This window comes from Narcine bancroftii, chromosome 1 (genome assembly GCF_036971445.1).
Source record: "Narcine bancroftii isolate sNarBan1 chromosome 1, sNarBan1.hap1, whole genome shotgun sequence".
In the NCBI taxonomy this organism is placed as follows: Eukaryota; Metazoa; Chordata; class Chondrichthyes; order Torpediniformes; family Narcinidae; genus Narcine; species Narcine bancroftii.
Genome location: NC_091469.1, coordinates 239,949,681 through 239,965,781, shown reverse-complemented (window position 1 = coordinate 239,965,781; position 16,101 = coordinate 239,949,681). Strand labels below are relative to the sequence as shown.

Here is a 16,101-nt window from a genome sequence, read left to right as displayed (position 1 = left end):
AAGGGGACTTGACTTAAAAAAATCAAAATACAGATAAGCCAGAAGAAGGACAAGAAATGCTGGAAATGCTCAATATCTGAGATAGCATCTGTGTAGAAAACAACAGTTAAATGTGCATTAGATATTTATAAAGGTCATCAACCTGGAACATTCACTCTGTTTTACTCTTTCCACAGATGCTACTGACGCGCTAATGGCTTCCAGTATTTTTTTTTAACTTAAAAATGATGTTCTTCCAGGAATTATTTACAATATTGTTGAATATTTCCTCATTGGTATTCCTTTCTTCAGAATTATCCTGTAATTTGACCACAACCTCCTTAATAGTCTTGAAATCATATTTAAATTATTACAGAAGTGTGAACTCATATTCCCACCTGAACATTCAAGCATTGAATTTTATTTGCTCAAATTAAAATTTGTTACATAGTCCTTTTCTTAGGGTGATCTTGAGTCACATTTAATTCCACAATGTCACTTCTACTTCTTCTAAGGCCAAACAAAAACATATTTTCTTCGTCCAGCAAATATTTAACAGTTGAAAAGTTATAGATTTTTTCTTTCAATCATCTCTCCAGCCCTGAATGTTTTTTTTTGTGTGGCCTTGTGATGTTTCTTTTAAGCAATAAAAAACTTGGTTTCTTTTATATTAAAAATCTTTTATTAACAACTCACGACCTCGTGGAACAGCTATTTTTTTGCATCTAATCTGAGGTGCAGCTTTTATCTCTGACTTCCTCTAGTGGTCATGAGTATCACTAGCACTCTTTCACTGCAGACCTGAAATGGATAAAGATCATTAGCTTTTTTTTAGACATACAGCACTGCAACCACCCCTGCTGCCCAATTACACCCAATTGACTTACAATCCCGGTACATTTTGAATGGTGAGACAAAACTGGAACACCCGGAGGGGAAAACATACCAACTCCTTAAAGACAGTGTCGGAACTGAACCCTGGTCTCTGGTGCAGTAACAGCGTTGCACTAACCATTACTCTAATTGGCCAAATATTTTTCGATTTTAGGAATTATCCGAAGGACTCGGAAAACAATGAGAATATTCACCAGCCGAACAGTTTCCCGAAGAGTGAGCGATCCATGTGCACCTGGGTTCCATCCTGGATGAGTTTAATGCCATATACAATGAACATACCTGTAAGCACCAAAATTCTTACTTTCTGCAGCTGAACAATGATTTTGTAAAGTAAAACTACAAAAACAACTAAAAAAAAACTGGAATTATATACTTAATTGAATTAAAATGAGTCAGAAATACACAAAATAGATCAAAATAGTTTTCCTCGTTCACTGTGAAAAATTATTATTTATTTTTGTTTTATATTTTTAATCTCTAATTCAATGAAATGCACAATTATAGTTGTGTGGGATTATGGACGCAGCTCCTGTTTAAATGAATAGTTTGCCCAGTATTTTCAGAGACTTATATGAATGAAGTAAGTGAAATCATTATTAGCCCCCAACTTCTGCACATGCTTCAATAATCATTTTTTTAAAAAAAACCTTTCAAGCCATTCACCAGGCCAATGAAGGATGCATAAGATGAGGATATATGTGCACGTTTTAAAGTGAATGAGCATTTTGAGTTTCTGAATTACCAAAACTCTCCTTTGTTCTTTCAGTATCATTTATGGAATATTAGTGCTGCTTTCTGTCATGATGGCAGATTATAGATGATTGTAAGATTATGAAGGAATGATTTGGCGCGGTTGCATGGCAGTTAGCACAAAGTGGTTACAGCGCCAGCGATTGGGGCTGGGGTTTGAATCCCCCACTGTCTGTAAAGAGTTTGTACGCTCTCCGTGTCTGTGTGGGTTTCCCCCGGGTATTCCAGTTTCCTCCCATTGGTCCAAACGTGCCGTGGGTTGTAGGAGAATTGGGCGGCATGGGCTCATGGGCCGAAAGGGCCTGTTACCGTGCTGAATGTCTAAATTTAAAATTTAATAAGCTGAGTAAAAAAATAAAACCATAGATATTATTAGATTTGTCAGTTTTGGATCAGATGATTGTAGATTTATGCACTATCAAGTGTGACAAATTACAGAGAAATTATGAGGAAATGCTGGTGCCAATCTTTGTATGAAATTGAGATCCTTCCCTCAAGTGTATATAATTTCACTGCCTGCATTATTCTTAGACATGTTAAATTTCATTTTCTGCTGGTCCACACACCTGTTAAGCCCCTCTTTATTGTTTCTGAGCTATAATCAGGCAGACAGCAGTTTGATGGTCAGTACAGACATCATGAATGAAAGGTCTGTGTTGCATTGTTCCATATTTTATGTATGAGTTGTCACATCTTATCCGTCTTAACTCTTGTAGATTAAAAGAGAGTATTTGGTGCATCCAGACTGGAATATGCACTTGTATGGCAGACTGCATTATTTCACTTATTCACAGCATGTGTGTGGCCTGGCCAAAGCAGTGTGCAGTAAAATCCTTCATATCTGCCACCTATTGGGAGGGGTAGATACCAAATAAGAGTATTTTATGGTTGCTTAAGACTTACTCTTACTACCTAAAACACCTGCATTAAGAATAAAAGGTTTAAAAGACAAAAATACTATACTGTACTTACACTGAACAAACTTCACTTATATGAATATATTAACCTGAATGCATTTTACTTTATTTTTGGTCACACAATTTAACTGTCACTACATCTGCAGGTTACTCCCCCACCCCCACTCCCCCCCCCCCATAGAGCCACTCGAAAGATGAACAACACCATTATAGATAATTAACCACTCCTCCCGCAAATTTACCGATATAACCTCTGACCAGGGCGACTCTTACTAGGCAGAGATAAGGAGACACTTTAAGAGAGTTGCCCCAACTGCGAGCGGCATCAACCAGCTCTTCATCCTGGGCGACGCCATTGCTGTTTCACATGACTTTATTCAAACAGCTGCTATGAGCAAAGCCCGACAAAGGCTCCCCACTGGCTGAGTATTTGCTCCCATCTTCACCAAAGTTTGAAGCGTTACTTCAGAGAACATTTACTTTTACTATTTTAAATTAGTGTATTTTTACCTATTATTTTATTCTTATTTACTTTTTTTAAAAATTTTTCTTGATTATTTTTCTGTTGGTTGCCTGATCCTGCCGGTTGCTTGAATTCTGGTTGTTTGGGGTTTTACTGTATATTGCACTCCCCAAAGGCCCTGAGGTAACTGGCTTGCAAAACTATTTCAGGAGAACAGTAGAGAAAAATCACTTTATTCTTGGTTTGGAGCCATCTGTAGGCCTGAGTGCCTCAATGCAACAAATTTCATTCCTGAGCAACAACAGCCAACCAGAGAGGACTTCACAAAAAGTTTCTCTCTTTTTGTTCATCATTACTGATAACAGCATCTTCCCCTCTATCAGGGCAACTCCTTTGCCCTTTGAAGTGGTAGACAGACGATGGAATTAATGTTGCTCCCTCTTGAAATGCATTGCCCCAGACGTATCTGCCTCAACCACATGCCTGCATCAGAGGGCGTTGAACCACAAGGGTTTTGATTCAGAGGTTAAAAGCAATATCTGAAAATAAAACATCAATTTTAATATTATCTGTATCGTCTCAACTTGGAAATTGCCTGTTTCTACCCATTAATTCCTCAAAAAGTTTAAACGTCACCAAATTCTATGGTGCTAGAAAATGACCATGGCTTTTAATATTACATCATTATACTTTTGTTCACTCATACCTGTTTAGCTGAACCCTGCCAGTTGCTTCAGAATCTTTAGAGGGGGGCTAAATCTGTTTTCATAACTCTAACTGAAGTGTTACTGAAGCTTTAAAACAGTATAAAACTTTATGTATGACCACCTTTTTATTCCTCAGACTGGCAGCCAATATCCTTGTTGGAGACTTGACTGTGGGTGGTTAATATAACATCTGAAGAGGGTGTTTGCCACCATTATTATCCATTATCACAAGCACTTTGAATGGAAGTAATTTCCCCAATAGCAGGGATTTTATTTTCTTCCTTGCCTTGTCTTAGATAAGAATGATTAAAGAAACAAGGTCTGCAGCAGTTGGAACGTTGTGGAAGCTCATTGCCCATTCTTCAGGCATGATCCAGACCGTTAGCATTGGCAAGATATCCAAGGTTCTGAGGGTTCATTGCTGAACCTAATCCTGACACCCACAGATGAATTTACCAATGTGGCCACTTAAAATATTATGTATTTGACTTGATTTACAATTTGATAATTGCCAGTTTATATGTCAGTGAAACTGATTTATGAATTTATATTCTTTTTCTTTTCCTTAAAGTTTGCTATGCACCGATTAAATCTCTTTTCCATGTCTCAGCTGGGAAATGGAACTATTTGCTCCAATCTCTGAAGACAGAGTGAGCATGACAATGAACTAACGATAATGCTTTTATCGGACACCAATTATAAATGGATTTATTTGCCACCCTCTCTCTATTTACTTTAAATTTACTCATTAACAGGAAGTGAATGATGCTGGGAATGTCAGCTTTTATTTTCCATCCTTAATTGTTGTTCCTGAATTGAGGAGGTAACACAGTTACCTATGGGTCAGACTGGGTAAGGCTGGAGGATGACCTCCCAGTGAACTCAATGACTTTTAGTGACAAACCAATAGTTTCATTGTTACCATTATTGATATTTAAATTTGTAATTATTGATGTGTTAAATTGCTTGGATTAAAATACCCTGCAAACTCCTCTGGGTGTTATTCCAGTAATTTGGCAGTCATTACCACTTCAGCTCAGATTAGCATCCAGTTTTCTGATTTACAGGCCAGTATGTTTATCTCTCAAAAACATTTTTCATAATAGAGCAAGTGCTTCAGTTTAATCTGTTATAGTCTAATGAACGGTTTCTGGCTGTTAATGCTTCCTGTGAATGATTTTTGGCAACATTGGAAATCCTGATAGGGCTGGGGTCATTACATAATACCTCTAACAATTTGCTACAAAGTAATGCAGGAGAGAATGCTTTGGGAGGAAATTGAGGTGTGTTGCTGTCTCAAAGTAGAACTTCACTGATATTTTGCTCTGTCTTGCCCTTATACTCCTGCTTCCTGTAGTCAAAATGTACTCTCTAGATTTTTCTATTATTCTTTGTCTTTAAAGTCCTGTTGCATTGCAGACCAGCGGCCATAAAATTCACCAAGACAGTGTTATTTTTAAAATAATATATTTGTTAATAGTCACTAATAATAACACACCTTAATTAATTTATTGAAACTTATCCCCAAAGTAAGTGTGTGTGTGTGTGTGTTACCCAAACCATTACAGCTTTTCTACAATTCTGGAAAGTCATTCACAAAGTTCAGTCTTAAAAATCCTGTGTTGAAACTTAGACTTTGATGCTCAGAAGTAATGACAAAAGGTGAGTAATCAGACTACTGAAAACTCCCAAATCCTTATGGAGTTGCTGCCAGAGAAATGTCTTCATACAAACGGTGCTCACAATTCCCCACTTCCTTGCATAGGGGAAACAAAATGTATGACTTCCATGATGCTTCCAAAGCCTAGGCACAGGTCATACAAAATGATCATCAAAATGATTGTGAGATAATTTGATCTGAGTTAAGAAACAATGCATCCATTTTATCAGTGGGCTAACTGGCTCTGTGGCAATATGAGATTATTAAAATGCCTCACTTAAGACCCTGAAATACCTATTAGGCAAACCTTGGACCTGACAACAATGGGGAATAAGGACAAACACGACTGCAGATGCTGGAATCCAGAACAAAAAAACAAAACACTAGAAGAATTCAATAGGTCATGTGGCAACAAACACAAGCCAACATTTTAGGTTGAGACCCTGTACAGGAATGAGCAGGAATGATCCTGCTTCCTTTATCCAGATATGGATCAATCAAAAATGACCATTATAATGGTTATGGTGGTTCAATCATAATTCTCTTGACAAGGAAAATTGTCCATTTCTCAGAACCATTCCAACTTTGATGACTTGCTGATCAATACTAAAATATGGCCTCTTTTTTAAGTCCCAAACCTTAATCATATGACTCTCTGTAAGTGTCCCATCTGATTTTTCCCTGGATAAACACCATTGTTTCTTTGTTCTTCTGCCAGAGAATTACTTTATTTTTATAGTGGTTTTCAACTTTTTTCTTTCCACCCACGTAACACTTTAAGTAATCCCAATGCAATAAATGCTCTGTGATTAGTAAGGGATTGCTTAAGATGGGGTGTGAGTGGGAAGTAAAGGTTGAGAATCACTGCTCTAGACCCAATTGTTACTGAAATATTTGGCTTGAGGAAAAATTGTCATTGGCCCATTTCCTTTGGAGCTATGAAACCCTGAACATAATGTGTCAATGAAGGACAATTAAAACAGTGGTTTTCAAACTTTCTTTCCTCCCATATCCCACCTTAAGCAATCCCTTGCTAATCACAGAGCACCAATGGCATAGAGAATACTTACAAAGAAAAAGGTTGAGAGCCATTGGTTTATAGCCATGCAGTCCATAAAAATGTTGTGAAATCTATGAATGTTTTTCACCTGGCACAAATTCCAAAGTAACACTCACTTTAAAAAAAAAACAACAACAGAAAAACAGGAGCTTGTAAGATCCCCCCCCCCCCACACAAAGAAAATTTTGTTATCACAACAAAATTTTAACTGCAACCTACAATTTATTTTAAAATTACTTTTGAATTTTATCAGAAAAACAAACCAAAAAAAATCAGCCAATCAATTGTAATGAAACTTTTGCAGATTTACAAATTACATATGGTACAATAGCAATAAGACTTGATTCTAAATCCAATAAATGGTAATAATACAATATTATAAGAGATAAATAAGAAAAAATTAAAAGAACAAAATAGTACAGAGCAGTAAGGAGAAGGTTAGAATGAAAACAATGAAAGTTTGTAGTAAGTATTTGAATATGGATGGGCAGGTGATAGAGAAGGGAAATGCTCTGGAAGAAGATGAAGGGCAATTGTCAGGAAATGTAAATAATGTTGTTCTTAAAGATGAGGGAAAACAGGGATTAAAAAATGGGAAATCCCTGAAATTCATATATTTTAATGCCAGGAGTATTGCAAAAAAGGTGGATGAGCTGAAGGTGTGGATTGATACTTGGAAGTATGATGTGGTAGCGATTAGTGAGACATGGTTGCAGGAGGGATGTGATTGGCAACTGAATATCCCTGGGTTTCGTTGTTTTAGGTGTGATAGAGTCGGAGGGGCAAGAGGAGGTGGGGTTGCATTGCTTGTCAGGGAAAATATTACAGCGGTGCCTAGGAAGGATAGATTAGAGGGCACATCCACGGAGGCTATTTGGGTGGAACTGAGGAGTAGGAAAGGAGAGGTTACACTTGTAGGGGTGTATTATAGACCACCCGGAGGGGACCGAGACCTAGAGGAGCAAATCTGTAGGGAGATAGTAGATATTTGTGATAAGCACAGGGTTGTAATTATGGGAGATTTTAATTTTCCACATATAGATTGGGAAACACATTCTGTGAAAGGAATGGATGGGTTAGAGTTTGTGAAATGTGTGCAAGATAGTTTTTTACAACAATATGTAGAGGTGCCGACCAGAGAAGGAGCAGTGTTAGATCTACTGTTGGCAAATGGGATGGGTCAAGTGACGGAGGTTAGTGTTGGCGAGCACTTCGGGTCCAGTGATCATAATGCCATCAGCTTCAATGTCATTATGGAAAGAGAGAAATCAGGGCCAAGGATTGAGGTTTTTGATTGGGGAAAAGCTAGATTTGAGGAGATGCGAAAGGACTTGCAGGGTGTGCATTGGGACAATTTGTTTTATGGGCAGGATGTAGTAGAGAGATGGAAGTCTTTTAAAGATCAGATTTTGAGAGTGCAAAAGCTTTATGTTCCTGTTAGGTTAAAAGGAGGGGCAAAAGGTTTGAGAGAGCAGTGGTTTTCAAGGAATATTGGAAACTTGGTTCGAAGAAAAAGGGAGGCGTACATTAGATATAAGAAGCATGGAGTTAAGAAGAGTGGTAGTGGATAATTGTCTGTCAGGTTGGAGGCCGGTGACCAGTGGTGTGCCTCAAGGATCTGTATTGGGCCCATTGTTGTTCGTTATATACATTAATGATCTAGATGATGGGGTGGTGAATTGGATTAGTAAATATGCAGACGATACTAAGATAGGTGGAATAGTGGATAATGAAGAAGGTTTTCAAGGATTGCAGGGATTTGGGCTGCTTAGAAAAGTGGGCTGAAAAATGGCAGATGGAATTTAATGCTGATAAGTGTGAGGTGCTTCATTTTGGTAAGAAGAATCAGAATAGGACATACATGGTAAATGGGAGAGCATTGAGGAATACAGAAGAGCAGAAAGATTTAGGAGTGACGGTACATCGTTCCCTGAAGGTAGAAACACGTGAATAGGGTGGTGAAGAAGGCTTTTAGTATGCTGGCCTTTATCAATCATTGCATGGAATATAGGAGTTGGGAGGTGATGTTGAGATTGTATAAGACGTTGGTGCGGCCTAATTTGGAGTTCTGTGTGCAGTTCTGGTCGCCTAATTATAGGAAGGATATAAACAGAGTGGAGAGAGTGCAGAGAAGGTTTACCAGAATGTTACCTGGGTTTAAGCATCTGGAGTATGGGGAGAGATTGGACAGATTGGGTCTTTATTCTTTGGAGCGTAGAAGGTTGAGAGGGGATTTGATAGAAGTATTTAAGATTATGAAAGGGATAGACAGAATGGATGTGGATAGACTATTTCCGTTAAGAGGAGGAAAGTTTAAAACAAGAGGACATGAGTTAAGAATTAAGGGGCAGAGGTTTAGAGGTAACATGAGGGGGAACTTCTTTACTCAGAGAGTGGTAGCTGTGTGGAATGATCTTCCGGGAGAAATAGTGGCGGCGGAGTCAATTGTATTATTTAAGAAAAGGTTGGACAGGTATATGGATGAGAGGAAGATGGAGGGTTATGGGCATTGTGCAGGGAGGTGGGATTAGAAAGGGGTGTTTGGTTCGGTGCGGACTAGAAGGGCCTAATAGCCTGTTTCCGTGCTGTAATTGTTATGTTATGTTAAAAGAGAAAAAAAATTCAAACCCACAGCAATCAAGGTTAAAATTCATATTGTGTGTAGTGTTAAATCCGAGCAAGTGGCCTCAGGGGATCCAAACAAACACACCCACCGACATTCATCATCGCACCTAACTAGTCAAATTATCGAAGTGAGCTATAAATGGGCCCCGTCTTATCAAAAGAAATCTTGATTTTCGTGACATTACGTCCTTTTAAAATCTCGAGAAATTAGGCATAATATCTAATAACCATTGATGATGTGTAGGTGGGAACTCGTCTTTCCATTTTAACAGAATTGCTCTTCTTGCTAATAGAATGGAGAATGTTCTAACCTGTTTTTGATCAGAAGATAAAATAATTATGTCATTAGAAAAACCAAATACTGCAATTACCGGACATGGATCTAAAGTGTTCCTAAATATGGTTGAAAAAGTTTGAAAAATGTCAGTCCAATATTTTTGAAAATTAGGGTAAGTCCAAAGCATATGTAACAGGCATAGAATATTTTACATTTGTCATAAAATGAACTTGTATCAGAATTAATTTGAGTGAGTCTGACTTTGGAGAAATGGACATAATGTAGCACTTTGAATTGAATAAGTCTATACCCAGTGCACGATGATGAATCATAAATCAGGCCCAAAATGGGACTCCATTCTTCCTCTGAGAAAGTGAAATTCAGATCATTCTCCCATTTCAGTTTTAATTCCACTTAAACAAATTACTACCACTGAAGGGTGCACTGGAACTTTATTCTAACTATCCATTCAAAATAGTGAATGAACAATTTAAATACTTGTGCATTATCATAACTAAGAATTTTTAAAATCTTTTTAAAGTAAACTTTGCACTTTTGGTCAACCAAACCTAATCAATTCTTACAGGATGGTCACCACTCTCATTGACTATGATTGGTCATATTTATTCAGTTAATCACTTCTTGGCCTTTTGGATAGATCAAGTGTAGTATTCATTTGGTTAAAATGAATATTCTTCCAAACTTTTTATACCTCTTTCAATCATTGCTGATTTTTTTTTGTCATTTTCAAATCCATTATTCTGTCATATATATGGCAAACCAAGAAACCTAGTTTGAATAAAAGGTATCTTCATAACATTATAAATAATGGGGGATAAGCCCTTTCCAAATTCTGTTTTTACCACTGGGCTATAAACCTAAGAAATATGTTACTTTTGTTGCATTGTGAAAAGACAGATGAATATCCTAATTGGATTGAGATGGAGTTGAAGTCCCTCAAAAGTACCTTCCCGTGTGTGGTATGGGGTCATCTTTACCTATCTCTGTTCAAAAATTCACAAAAGACTTAATAATGACACACAAATTGAAGATATGCAATTAATTCAGAAAATGTTTTGGACTTATGGGATGTATAGTTACAAATCCTACAATATTTAATTATTTATTTCAATCAGCTATTTTGGATGTCTGTTTTAAAGAATGGAATTTTTAAGGTATTAATAATTTTAAAGATCTTTTTATACAACATTTTATCTCTTCAACAATTGGGAATGATGTTTAACTTATTAAATAGACATTATTTCAGATACTATCAAATTCAACATTTTATTTGCTTTAAGCTTTTAAAATTTCCTACTCTTCCTGACCAAAATATTATTGATGAACTCTTCAAGTTTCAATTTACTCATAAAGGCATGATATCTGCTTTCTATTGTAAACTATTGAATATGAAGGCAATTTCTTTAAGTGGAACCTACATTCATGTATGATATAATACAGACAAATATTTTCAACAACATTGCAAACTTAACATCTTGAAACGCAATCAGCAATTACATTATCCTTGCCTTTAATGAGTTATCATTAAATCATACTCCTGCAGAATTAAACTCCTGTTTAACAATTGTCTATTTTTTTTCTCATTTTACTCAAAAACACTAAAGGATTATGAACAGTATACTCAACAAGTGGTCCCTGAGCTGTGCAGCTGTAAACATAAAATTGCTGCAAAACCAGTACCAGGAAAAATAATAATTTGATGTTCATTGAATCTATTGGATAAGTAAGCTACTGGATGATCAATATCATCACAAACTTTCTTTTGCAATAGCACTACTGCCGCAGCTTCAAGACCAAAGTTAAAGGCTCCATTATTATTGCGTAATATGACATTTAGAATGTAATATACATGAAATTCTTTAACTCTTGTCTGCCATAAGGCTGATAGAGAGACACTACCTTGTCCAGCACCCCTCACAGAAACCTACAGCACCTGATGTTCCTAGGTGATCACCCCTCCAAGAAATGACCAGGACTGAGCCTGCTTAGTTTCCGAGATCAGACAATCTCGGGTGTATTCAGACTATTATTAGGCACTAGCCTTTACTGCTAAAGAAAATGGCTTCTCAAAGACAGGTAACTTAAGCACATGCTGGTGACATAAAATGGCTTTCAGTTTATCAAATGGCTCCTGAAAATGTTCTGTCCAAACAAACATTCTACCCTTCTTCAGAAGGTTAGTCAAAGAAAGAGCAATATCAGCAAAATGTTTACAGAATTTTCTATAATACCCTACCATCCCCAAAAAACACCTAATAGCTTTCTTACCCATGGGAACAGTAAACTCAGAAATCACCTGAATTTTTGCTTGGAGAGATGCCAACTTGGCTTGACCAAAAATATAATCAAGATAAGTCACATAAGTGTGGTCAAATTCACTTTTAGCTAAATTAACAGCAAGGATGACTTTTAAAAGTTCATCAAACAATTTCTCTAATTCAGAGATATGCACTTCCCAAATGTCATTCTCCATAACTAAATCATCAAGATAAACATCCTTGTTCTCTAAATCTTGAATCACATAATTGATCATTCTTTAGAATGTTCCTGGTGCATTCTTCATTCCAAATGGTAAAACATTGTATTCATATAAATCCGATGAGGTCACAAATGCAGAAATTTCCCGACCTTCGTCTGTTAAGGGAACACACCAGTAAACTCTTAATGTTCATCTTCATAAGAAACTTGGCCTATCCAACCTTGTCCACACCATCAACAACCAATAATGCTGGTGAATGCTGCTCCTTGCTGAAAGCTAAGTTCTCAAAATATGGTTATAACATTTGACATGGCAACTCTGTATTTTATGCCTCCAATCAAGTGTTTTAACTATATAGTTGTCTTAATTTACCGTTGACTCTATCTCATATGGGCTTCAAATTTTTGCCCTAAGGGCATTTGAATTTGTTGGGAACAGGATTAACACTTTTTCCCCCAGTTTAAAAGTTTTCACCCTAGCTTTTATTTATCATACCAGATCTTCATTTTACCTTGAGCCATTCTCTTCAGCTATTTTCACTGTTCTTCAGCAAACAATCTTTAAACTTTGAAACATAATCTAACAAGTTCAACTGCACATCCTCATTAGCCCATTGTTCCTTCAACAACGCTAAAGGTCCCCTAACTTGATCTCCAATCACCAGGCAGCACTACCACTAGGCAAACTAGGCAGTAGACCTCTGAGGGGTGTAATCAGGATGGTCAGACATTCTGTGTGGAGGGGAGATATGTGAAAAGTTACTGTGTCCTTTATTAGTCAGCGTCCTGCAGTCCATTGGCTGGCTGAGAGCAGCCACCTTTATTCTTTTGTGCATGTGTGAGTACCAGCTTGTGCATGCGCGGTGGGCCCACAAGTGGGGGACTGTTTAGTGCAGCTAATGTGCAGGTGCTTAGTTCTGGCTTGAATGGCTGCAACTGCAGTGCTTCAGTTGATGCCAATTGGAGGACTGAGACAGTGCTGGGCTTTGAAGGTAGGCCAGAACAGAAGGGATCGTGGGGGAGAAGAAGGCAGAACAGAAGGGAAGGGGGGAGGGAAAGCCAGACAGGGGGTGGGAGTGGGGGGGGGGACAGTCAGAACTGAGGGGGGGGGATGGGAAGGAAAGCTAGAACTGAAGGGGGGAGGAAAGCCAGTGGTGGGGAGGCCAGAACAGAAGAGGGGTGAGGAAACTCAGAACAAAGGGTGGAGGGTGGGAGCCATAACCAAGAGGAGGGAGGCAGAACAGAGTGGGGGGAGACCAGAATGGAGGGGGGTGCAGGTGGGTCAGTTGGCATGGGCCTACGATTTTGAAGGGGTCTACTCCCTTGCCTTGGTAAAGAATATTGATATTGTAAAGAGAGTCAAGGGGGACCATTTGGCACAAAATATTAATATTTTAATGGTCACAAAAAAAGATTAATACAAATAAAATATAGATAAGTAAATCCAGGTAACTGGAACCAACTCATGTTTGATTTATTGAATGTATCTTGTTGTGGTGGCCACACACAAAAATAAAAATGTATAGCATCTTTTCCCACGCTTTTCACAACTGCCACAATGCTCGACATGCACATGCATCACATAGGAACAAATTATTATGTCTGCCTTTCTATCGAGCAGTAGCTTGATAGATCCTATCTTCCCCCACCAGTTTCTTCGTGCTCATATATTTGTTGTGTTTTGTAATTGGTTTATAAATAGATATCTGTGCTGCACCCATACACATTCATAACACAACATATCTCTTCATTAAATTTCAGGAAACTTGGCTTTGACAGCAGACAAATACTATCACTTTGAGTAGTCAGGCCAGGGAGTAGTTTCAATGCTTGTTGATAAAAGATACAGATTATTATGTTCTAATTGTTCCATTATTAACTTTGTTTAGTGGTGTCGTTGGTGTTTTTCTTTTAACTGTTAATTAAAATACTTTTCATGCTAATATATTTTATATTATGTTAAATATAATAGAGCTCCAAAGTTAGTGAAAATCTTTGAGGTTAGTAATTTTGTCTTATTCTTTCTTGCAATTTAAAGTAAATTCAGCAGTTTTGTGCTTTTCATTTTTTCTACAAAACCTTTGTTTTTGAAAATCGAAGTTGGCAATTTATTTTGGGGAGGTACAAATATTAGGCCTTGCCTTTAACGCACAGGCCCTGCAAACACCAGCTCAAAAGGACTAAAGCCTCCTGATTTTTGAACAGACTCCCTCACTGCAAACAAAAGCAAATGGACACCCTCGTCCCAGTCTTTCTCATTCTCAAAACAATAGGTCCTCATCAGGGTTTTGTTTCTGGATAATATGCAGATGATATAATTTGTTTATATCACAAAACTCAAAACGGTCAACCAGTTTACCTATCTCGGCTGCACCATTTCATCAGATGCAAGGATCGACAATTAGATAGACAACAGACTCGCCAAGGCAAATAGCGCCTTTGGAAGACTACACAAAAGAGTCTGGAAAAACAACCAACTGAAAAACCTCACAAAGATAAGCGTATACAGAGCCGTTGTCATACCCACACTCCTGTTCGGCTCCGAATCATGGGTCCTCTACCGGCACCACCTACGGCTCCTAGAGCGCTTCCACCAGCGTTGTCTCCGCTCCATCCTCAACATTCATTGGAGCGCTTTCATCCCTAACGTCGAAGTACTCGAGATGGCAGAGGTTGACAGCATCGAGTCCACGCTGCTGAAGATCCAGCTGCGCTGGATGGGTCACGTCTCCAGAATGGAGGACCATCGCCTTCCCAAGATCGTGTTATATGGCAAGCTCTCCACTGGCCACCGTGACAGAGGTGCACCAAAGAAAAGGTACAAGGACTGCCTAAAGAAATCTCTTGGTGCCTGCCACATTGACCACCGTCAGTGGGCTGATAACGCCTCAAACCGTGCATCTTGGCGCCTCACAGTTTGGCGGGCAGCAACCTCCTTTGAAGAAGACCGCAGAGCCCACCTCACTGACAAAAGGCAAAGGAGGAAAAACCCAACACCCAACCCCAACCAACCAATTTTCCCCTGCAACCACTGCAACCGTGTCTGCCTGTCCCGCATCGGACTTGTCAGCCACAAACGAGCCTGCAGCTGACGTGGACTTTTTACCCCCTCCATAAATCTTCGTCCGTAAAGCCAAGCCAAAGAATTTGTTTAACTCTCCGCTGAAACAGTCCTGACAGAAAATTATTTCCCTAGTCCGATTGGATCACTTTAGGCAAACCAACCAAAGTGAAATTTTTATAAGAGCTCTTGATACACTTATAGCTTTGATATTTCTAAGTGGTATTGCTTCTGGAAACCTGGAGGCTATACACATGACAGTTAACAAATACTGATTCCCAGCATTTGTCTTGGGCAATGGGCCAACACAATCCAAATTTAGATTTGGTTGAGCAGTTGGAACTCCATGCATCTTTTAATCAATTGGAGATAGAGATAGGCATTGAACTCATTGCATGTTAATAGATCTCGCAGGATGGGTTTCCACTGGAATTATAAGGAATTTAAGGATATGTTAATGCCTCTTTTTATCAAGGGGTTAGATCACGTACCCTGCTGGATTCTTTCTCAGCAGCAATAATAATGGTAATTGCCCAAAAAAGATAGAGATCCATTGAAACCATCATCATATAGGGAAATTTCTTTGTTGAATACAGACTATAAAATACTAACAAAAGCTTTGGGAAACAGATTGGCAAAATTTTTGCCAAAATTGATAAATAAGGATCAAGCAGGATTTGTTTAAAGTCTGGGTCTAATCTTCTTAAATTCAGTCTCTGATATTTGTATATGTCATTCACATTTAATCTCAACATCCAGTCTGTTTTCTTTCTTGTTTACAGTCACAACATCTACATAGAATTCCTCTATCTCCCTTTAATCTACTGCATGAACTTTGCTTTGTCGCACTTGGTTCCTACAGCAACGGGCATAACGGTTGCTTTTGTTGCACATATAGCATGTTTTACCATATGCTGGACACTTTTTTGGTAGGCATTGTGCACCACATCGACGGCATGGCTTTCGATTGTCCCTTTCATTTTTGTTCACTGGCCACGCCTCTCTTTCCACTTTGGCACACTTTTTGTTGAACTGTTTGTCTGTTCTTGCTGACTGTATCCTCGCTGCAGCTAGTTTCACTGAGCATCTCTTTTGGCTGCAATTTTACAGTTTCTGTTGCCATAAAGAGTGCTATGGCTTTTTCTAGGTATAGATTTTGCTCTCTTAGCAGTCTTTCCCTTAGACTATTATCTGGAATACCATACA

General features: G+C 38.3%; 1 long non-coding RNA gene across 1 annotated transcript; it reads right to left on the bottom strand.

The window, feature by feature from the left end:
- Positions 1–480: 480 nt before the first annotated feature.
- LOC138751178 (uncharacterized) lies at positions 481–11,821 on the bottom strand. Its single transcript, XR_011349766.1, has 3 exons — positions 11,625–11,821; positions 1,068–1,155; positions 481–780 (listed from the first exon to the last, which is right to left on the bottom strand). It is a non-coding gene; the product is annotated as an uncharacterized lncRNA (long non-coding RNA).
- Positions 11,822–16,101: the final 4,280 nt, after the last annotated feature.